Raw genomic sequence first — 9,376 nt, forward strand, 5'->3', positions numbered from 1 at the left:
ATCTTTGTCTTTTTTGACTTTAGTTGCTTTAAATCCACATGTATCTGAAAATAAGATTGCAACTCCTCTTTTCTTCTGAATTCCATTTGCCTGAAAAATTGTCTTCCAACCCTTGACTCGGAGCTTTAATTTGTCTTTTGAAGCCAGGTGTGTTTCTTGCAGACAGCAAATGGATGGCTTGTGTTTTTTAATCCAGTCAACCAATCTATGTCTCTTCAGTGCGACATTCAAGCCATTAACATTAATTGAGATAATTGATAAGTGTGGTAGTATTCTATTCGTCTTATTTTGTGAGAGTCCATTGCGTAGTTTTATGTTTTGCATCAGTGTAGAGGTTTGGTTCTGTCCTTTAATTTCTGAGTTCTTACTTTGCTGCTGATCCATTGTGGTGGTCAGTGTGCAGAACAGGTTGAAGTATTTCCTGTAGAGCTGGTCTTGTTGTGGCGAATTTCCTCAATGTTTGTATATCCGTAAATGATTTAATTTCTCCGTCAATTTTGAAGCTTAGCTTAGCAGGGTACAGAATTCTGGGCTGGAAATTGTTCTGTTTAAGTAGATTAAAGGTAGATGACCATTGTCTTCTTGCTTGGAAAGTTTCATTAGAGAAGTCTGCGGTCACTCTGATGGATTTGCCCCTGTAGGTCAACTGGCGCTTACTCCTGGCAGCTTGCAGAATCTTTTCTTTTGTCTTGACTTTGGACAGGTTCATCACAATGTGTCTTGGAGAAGCTTGGTTAGAGTTGAGGCGACCTGGGGTCCGATAGCCCTCTGAAAGCAGTGTGTCAGAATCTTTGGTGATATTTGGGAAATTTTCTTTTATAATATTCTCTCGTATGGCTTCCATTCCTCTGGGGCATTCTTCTTCCCCTTCTGGAATTCCTATAACTCGTATGTTGGAACGCTTCATAAAGTCCCATAATTCTGACAGTGAATGTTCTGCTTTCTCTCTCTTCTTTTCTGCCTCTTTTACTATCTGAGTTATCTCAAGAACTTTGTCTTCTACCTCTGAAATTCTTTCTTATGCATGGTCTAACCTGTTGCTGATACTTTCCATTGCATCTTTAAGTTCCCTGATTGACTGTTTCATTTCCTTCAGCTCTGCTATATCCTTTTTATATTCTTCATATTGTTCATCTCTGATTTGATTCTGTTTTTGGATTTCCTTTTGGTTATTTTCCACTTTATTAGTAGTTTCCTTCATTGTTTCCATCATTTCTTTCATTGTTTTCAACATGTGTATTCTAAATTCCCTTTCTGTCATTCCTAACATTTCTGTATAGGTGGAATCCTCTGCAGTAGCTACCTCATGGTCCCTTGGCGGGGTTGTTCTGGACTGGTTCTTCTGTTGCCTGGAGTTTTCTGCTGATTGTTCCTCGTGGGTGATTTCTTTTGTCTGTTTCCTTGCCCTAATTTTCCTTTCACTTCTTCTTGCTCTTTAAGTTCTTGTGCCTGTGGAGTAAGGGTTACAGGACCAGAAGGGTGAGAAGGTTGAAGAGCAAAAAAGGGATGAAAGAAAGGAGGACCAAGTGATAAGGAAAAAAAAAGAAAAATAGAGAAAGGAGAGGGGGTGGGTAAAGGGAATATTGACAAAAAGAAGAGAGGCACAGAAAGAGGGAGACAGAGCAATATAGGTGTACAGTAGGGTACTTTGATACAACCTTAAAAAAAAACCACCTTCTGGGGGTGCCCAGTTGGGTGGTTCCCTTGAGGTCAGCAGCTCTTTGCTAACCTGATCAGACACAGTACCCCACCACCACCAAGTAGAGAGGAAAGACAAAAATGCTACAAATCAAACCCAAACAAGCAAACAGATAACTTTACGGGATAAAATTTCTGGAAAAACCAAATAATAGCGGTAGAAACAGTAACAAAAATGAAGTTCTAATTATTGAAATAGGCAGCAATGGGAAATTATAATTAAACTAGAAAAATTGAGAAAGAAAAAGGATCTGTATGGAAAAGGTTGAACTTAAAAAACAAAACAACAATCCACAACATCAAAATAAACAAAAAAACCAACCAAACCAAAAAAAAAAACAAAAAACAAAAAAACAACCAAAAACAAAGCAGTATGTATATGTTATTGAATATTGTCTGGGCAACACGTGGTCTTCTGGGGTATGAGATGTTAATCACAGTTCTGATACGACTGGAGGCTGCTAGTTTCTCAAACTCCAGCAGGTAGACACCTTAAATCTCTCTTCAGCCCACTTAAAAGGCACTTTTAACTTGTTCAATTACTGAGCAGAAGCTTTCTCAGGGAAGTGCTTGTCGCTGGAATCACTGCTGAAGTGGCTATCCACTTACCCTGTGTCTCCCTCTGCCCCCGAGGGTTAGGGCTGCAAGGCGGCTCAGACTCCGCCCTTAGGCTACTTGGTCGCTGGGTTACCAGCTCCCACCCAATTCCAGCTCTGCGACCCTAAGGGTGGAGCTTGCCGGGGCAGATCGCTCACAATGTCTGCCTGTGACCCAGAGCCAAACACTATTAGCTCCATCTGGCTCAGTGGCTCAGACTGGGGCCCTAGACAAAGGCCAAAGTTCTCCACACTCCCGCTCAGGCTCTCCCCAAGGCAGTTCAGCTGAGTGCCAAGTCCGAAGACACCAAAACAGTTCACAGGTAAGGCCTTTCTGCTTTGCAGTCTCGCTGCTACTGAACTTACAGTTGCGGGCGGGTTTAGACGGATTGAACACACGCGACCACTTTCCGGTTTTCCACTGTTTTAGTCCTCCTCTTGGGGTCCAGAAGTCTCTCGCTGACTCCCTGTATCCTCTCAGGGGTGATGGTAGGCAGATCCCACCAGCCAGAGATGCCTGGAGTCCTATCTCCCCAGACTCACGGTGCCCAGATGCAAGGAAGCTGTTACTCGGCTGCCATCTTGCTCCGCCTCCTGTACTAATTCTTTGTGTCAAATTTGATTAACCTTCTTTTAACATCAAAAATTAAAATTCCCATTTAATAAGATTTGATTTTTAGAATTTTGCTGTCTTCTTCCCAAAGGAATTCTAAGTTCATTTTGCAATTTGTTTTTTTATTTCTTTAGGAAGTTGATACAATAGATGTTCTATGTTCTGTATCTGACAGTCCCAATAGACAACAGTCTTAAGTCTGTTGTCTTTGGATTCTGTTCACTGTCAGAGTGGCTTGTCTTCTCAAGCCATAATCTCTTGAGTTGACATTCATCTGTCGGAGTCCTGAAGCCTCAACTTGGAGAAATTTTCCTTCAGAGGAGGCTTGTTTCTGCTTTTGCTCAGAGCCAAAGTGTGCCATGCCCAGGAGCTTTTAGGTCTGCTGAAGGTTTTGGCTCAAAGCAGTTTTAAGCTTAGTTTAGCACCTTGATGTAGTTACAAGGTAGCAATCTCCTTATGGTCAGTACTGCTTACCTTCCTCCTCCACCTTACCTGCCTGTGCAGTTTGGCTCCACGCTACTGTCTGTCACGCTACTATTATGGTGTCCCCTGTACCAGGTGTGGCTCTCCACTTACTATGACCAAGGCTTTCAGCCTTCCACATGGGCCTTAGCTCCTGGAAAAGAGCCGATGCAGGTCTTTGTTTTGTTGAAGAAAGAGTCTCTCCTACCTTTTGAAAGTCCATTGTTAGAGTAAAGGAAGTTTAGATCATGGGGAAGTTGTAGGAACGGTCCTCAGAACTTGGTCATTCATGACAACAGAAGAATAACACTTTCTAAACCATTATTATTTAACCTTGCACTAAAAGTCAGGGATGGTTGGGCCAATGGTGGACCAATTGTACTAACTAAAAAACTTTAGAAGCAAAAGTGGGAAGAACTTGTAACATTAAGGTTTGAAGCCAGAGACCAATTTCTGGTGAGTGGCTCCCACGCTGGTGTCTGATATCCAGTCTATTAGGGATCAGTAGAGACTGAACTGCATTGTTTCTTTGAACAGATGGCGGGAGAAAACAACCCAGAAGTGAAGAGAGGATCCCAGGACACTTCCTGGAACTTGAACCGGCGTGAGGCATTAACATGTTCCAATACCCTGTCTCTGGAGGGGCTGTTACACAGATTGAGGGCCATTTTCACCAAGCAGGATGATAAGTTTTCTGATGTTCTGGATGCAGTCGGGGAGTTTGGCACTTTCCAGTGGAGGCTGGTGGCCCTCACTTGCATCCCCAACATCGTGGCAGGCTTCTTCATGTTTGCAGACCTGTTCGTGTTTAGAAATGACAAGCCATATTGCAACACAAGCTGGATCCTGGCAGTGGGCCCCAACCTGACAGAGTATGAGCAGCTGAATCTGACGGTGCCCCGAGATTCCAGTGGCCATTTTATGACATGCTTCATGTACTTACCTGTGCCCTGGGATCTACCTTCTATTATCCAGTTTGGCCTCAAAGACACAGTTACTTGCCAAGATGGGTGGATCTATCCTGGCAACACGAAGCGATCACTGAACGTTGAGGTGTGCTTTGTGCTGGGTCATCCATGGTTATCCCCCAGGCCCGGAGATATGCCCCCACCCTCATTGAATAGGTGGGGGAGCTGAGGCTCATAGAAGGGAAGCCATTAGCCTGAGGTCAACCTGTGGAGGCAGAGCCTGGGCAGATCTCTGTATCTGACCCACAGTTTGACCTGGTGTGTGACATGGAGCAGAACACGGGCATTGTAAAGACCATGTTCGTGGCAGGGATCCTGATAGGCTCTCTCTTCTTTGGGCTCTTAAGTGACAGGTAAGTCCCCAGCGTTCCCCAGCATACCTTGCCTTTTCCTCCTGGGCATTCAGAGGTGAAGATTCTCAAGCTGGGGAGGCGGTGTTACAGTCTTCTCAGGTTCCATGTAAGGCTTAAGTACTGGCTCAGGAGTCTGACTGGGACCAGCCAAGGAGACCCTGGCACTTTGTGCATCCTCCCATTCACTCCTATAGGTTTGGCCGCCACCCTGCCATCCTGCTGTCGCTGATGGGGCTGGTCATCTTCGGGTTCGGGACAGCCTTTGTGAACAGTTTTCATCAATATTTGTTCTTCCGCTTCTGTGTGTCACAGGCGATGGTGGGCTATGTCATCTCCAGTACCTCCTTAGGTGACCATAAAGGGGCAGGGCCGGGCTGAAAGACAGTGGCAGCCTGGCCATGGTGAGCTTGGTGGGGGCATAGGAGTGGGGTGTTCCAGTATGGGCCTGACCTGGTGGAAGCCCACAGGACACACAGTCAGGACCTAATTAGGAAAGCAGAAGTGGAAAGAATCTCCACTTTTCACTGTCTAAAGATGGCAGATCATCTGTGCCCAGACTGCCCTTACACCCTCATCTTCCACCCTAAACCCCTCACACGTCACACATTCCCCCATTTTCCTTCCCCCAATACTTCCTCCTTGCATATCCCACCCCCAGGGCTTACATTTATTGAGCCTGAAGAAGGGGCAGGCAGCTGTTAAACCCTTTATATGCATTGTTTCATTTCATCCTGACACTATTAAGTAGGAAAAATTCTAAAGTTTCTTTAGCTGAGGAGGTTACTTCAGAGAAGTTGACCAACTTGCTCAGGGTCAAACAGCACTTCAGAGAAGAAGCTGGGATTTTAGCTGAGGCCTATGTGATGCTGAAGCCCTGAGTGCAGTCTTATAAATGCAAATGCTGGATGTGTCCGGACTTCCCTGGCAGGTGACCTCTTCTCCTTGGGAGGTCCTCCATAGAGCCCTGGGCCTCATGGCCAGAGCACTAATAGATTCAGAGCAAAGGGGAGGACAGTGATTGCTTGCCTTGCCCTGTGTCAGGCCACAAGTGGGATATTGTGCATAGCACCTCATCTCTATGAGAGGCATGTGGTTAGGTAGGAGGAGTTGAGAGGGATCAGCCAGATTGAGAAGAAATGGGAGGCTATGTATGAGAGATCAGAAGATTAGGCAAGCAGCCCAGGCACTCTTCCTGGCTTTGAAGGACTGTTTCTGGACCTAGTGCAGATCATAACCAGGCAGAAAACCCTGTGTCCAGTCTAAACTGTCCAGATCAAGGCAGGTATATGAAAAGGTTGGATACTGGGGTACCCTGTGAACTTTGAGCTGACAATTGTTTTGTCCTCTTGACCTCTTCACAGTTACTGAGTGGCTAGTGGGTGAGCACCGGGCCCATGCCATCATCCTGGAACACTGCTGTTTCTCTGTGGGTATCCTAAGCCTGGTGTCGCTTTCCTATAGTCTTCACCACTGGAGGCTGCTGTTTCTCCTGGGAGGGGCACCTATGTTCCCCCTCATCATTTCTATCTGGTGAGCAAACAAGTACAGGGCAGGTAAAGGGCTGGATCTGATGGGCTGCATATGGAGGGGACCTCCATGGTGGAGGGGCCCTGAAGCTGTGGGAATATGTAGGATTTCCCTGGGAGAAGGACCCAAGGGCAGAGCCTCTGCATCCCTGGCATTAGCACCCCCAGAGGAGACAGTTAAATGGACATTAGATAAATGGTCAGAAAGCCAGAAGGAAGAGTGCTGAAAGGCAAGGATTCAAGGACAAGGGAAGGGTCAGGCTCAAAGGCAACAGAGGTGAGGCTGGGGAAAGGTCTGCTGGCTTTGGTGACCTTGAGGAGTCTAGGAGCTGAAGCAGTGGAGCCACCCTGGAGGGGACTCTTGTGGAGAAAGAGGGAGAAAGTGATGACTTGTTCAGTCAGTTATGACAGAGGCAGAAATGGGCAGCTGATTTGTGTAACTGTAAGGGAAACCCTGACAGGAATATGAGGGATTGAAGCTAGGAGAGGGCAACTGATTGAAGAAGGAGTGGTTGAGAAGCAGAGAAGGCATGGCTGACGGAGGGCAGGTAAGCAAAGGGGATGGACAGAGGGGAAGACAGGGATAGGGGAGGAAGACAGCTAAAATCCCTTATGGGTGAAGGGTTAGACATTTCTACTTGAAGCAGTTATCAGTTTTAATCTTCACATCATCACATGTAATCTTCATGACAGGCGTTACTCCCATGCCATAGTAGGTGGAGAGGCAGGAGAACTGAGGATTCCAAGGGGGAAATAACTTGCCCAAGGTGACAGCTAAGAAGTAAGGGACCTGGAATTTGAACTCGCTTTTCATTTCAGCCAGTGCTTTGTATATAGTAAAGATGATAACAGGTGGGGTTACCCATTTAAGAGTGAGGGCATGAAGCTGGTTTGGAGACCTCCCAGGTTCTACAGATACTGGAGACCAGTTTGGCTGTCCTTGATATACCCAAATGAGTGTGGGACCTAGCCAATGCCAGTGGCATGTATTTGTCATCAATGTAGGAAATAGAGGTTCCTGGGTTGACCTTAAAACTTTTGAAAAATGTTTTTAATGTAATAGATGCATATGATTAAAAACTAAATAGTATCAAGAGATTTGTGATGAAAAATAGGACCAATTTCTGCCTGCCTCAGCCCCTAGTTCCTTCCCCATACGCTATCACACTGAACTTCCTCAGTTCTTTCTTTGTGTAGATTTCTTCATAGTCCTGCATGTTATGAGTAGACAGTGCATTGAATGGGTGAACTCACTGGGGGACATTTTTCTTCAGCTCCTCCCTTCCACCATGTCCTATAAGTGGCCCCTTTCCCAACACATGACAATATCTTGGTCAGGTATCATCTTCTTTCAGCCATTCTTGGTTGGTACAATAAGTCTCTTTTTGATAATTAAGACTCACTCGTAGGAGTTGCTTCAGCATCCGGGTGCTGCTGTACTGTGGAGCCTGTGCAGTCCATTACCCAAGATGCCTGAGAAAATCCAGACCTAAGACCAACCAATGGAGGAGGAGGAGGTTGAGACTTTTGCCTTTCAGGCAGACATTGCCCAGTTGATGTCATTGATCATCAATACTTTCTACTCCAACAAAGAGATCTTTCTGAGAGAGCTCATTTCAAACTCATCAGATGCTTTGAAAAAAATCAGATATGAAAGTTTGACAGATCCCAGTAAACCAGACTCTGGGAAAGAGCTGCACATTAATCTCATACCAAACAAATAAGATTGAACCCTTACTATTGTGGATACTGGCATTGGAATGACCAAGGCTGACTTGATCAATAACCTAGGTACTATTGCCAAGTCTGGAACCAAAGCATTCATGGAAGCTCTGCAGGCTGGTGCAGATATATCTATGATTGGCCAGTTTGGTGTTGGTTTTTATTCTGCATATTTCGTTGCTGAGAAAGTAACTATGATCACCAAACATAACATGATGAGCAGTATGCCTGGGAGTCCTCTGCAGGAGGATCATTCACAGTTAGGACTGACACTAGTGAACCTATGGGTCATGGAACAAAGGTTATTCTCCATCTAAAAGAAGACCAAATGAGTACTTGGAGGAAAGAAGGATAAAAGAGATTGTGAAGAAACATTCTCAGTTCATTGGCTATCCCATTATTCTCTTTGAGGAGAAGGAACGTGATAAAGAAGTCAGCGATGATGAGGTGGAAGAAAGGGAAGATAAGGAGAAGGAGAAAGAAGAAAAGGGGTCTGATGACAAACCTGAAATAGAAGATGTTGGTTCTGATGAAGAAGAAAAGGAGAAGAAAGATGGTGACAAGAAGAAGAAGAAGATTAAGGAAAAGTACATTGATCATGAAGAGCTCAAGAAAACAAAGCCTATTTGGACCAGAAATCCTGATGATATAACTAATGAGGAGTATGGAGAATTCTATAAGAGCTTGACCAATGACTGGGAAGATCACTTGGCAGTGAAGCACTTTTCAGTTGAAGGACAGTTGGAATTCAGAGCTCTGCTTTTTGTCCCAAGACGTGCTCCTTTTGACCAATTTGAAAACAGAAAGAAAAAGAACAACATTAAGTTGTATGTCCACAGAGTTTTTATCATGGATAACTGTGAGGAGCTAATCCCTGAATATTTGAATTTCATTAGAGGAGTGGTGGACTCTGAGGATCTCCCTCTGAATATTTCCTGTGAGATGTTGCAGCAAAGCAAAATTTTGAAAGTTATCAGAAAGAATTTGGTCAAAAAGTGTTTAAAGCTCTTTACTGAACTGGCAGAAGATAAGGAGAACTACAAAAAGTTTTATGAGCAGTTCTCTAAAAACATAAGGCTTGGAATACATGAAGATTCTCAAAATCGAAGAAGCTTTCAGAGCTATTGCAATACTACACTTCTGCTTCAGGTGATGAGATGGTTTCTCTCAAGGACTACTGCACAAGAATGAAGGAAAACCAGAAACATATCTGTGTACCTTCATGTGCTGGAGTTTCCTAATGGTCCCAGAACTCTCTTTGTAAAGTCCCTCAGTTTATGTCCCTACAATTCACCACACCTTTCTGTAGGGGTCTCCTCAGCCTGCATATGGGTTTCCTATAAGACAGCAGGGTCCATTTAGCCAAGAACTCTCACTGGCCGAGCCCCACCCTGCCATGATGCGTTGCTCTCACCAACCTTTTGCCTTCGTTATAAGC

General features: G+C 44.8%; 1 pseudogene across 1 annotated transcript; it reads left to right on the forward strand.

Moving 5' to 3' along the window:
* Positions 1-7,685: 7,685 nt before the first annotated feature.
* Positions 7,686-9,146, forward strand: LOC128591837 (heat shock protein HSP 90-alpha A2-like; annotated as a pseudogene). Its single transcript, XR_008381675.1, has one exon. The product of XR_008381675.1 is annotated as a heat shock protein HSP 90-alpha A2-like (transcript).
* The last annotated feature ends 230 nt before the right edge of the window (positions 9,147-9,376 follow it).

The sequence above is a fragment of the Nycticebus coucang genome, chromosome 8 (assembly GCF_027406575.1).
Source record: "Nycticebus coucang isolate mNycCou1 chromosome 8, mNycCou1.pri, whole genome shotgun sequence".
In the NCBI taxonomy this organism is placed as follows: Eukaryota; Metazoa; Chordata; class Mammalia; order Primates; family Lorisidae; genus Nycticebus; species Nycticebus coucang.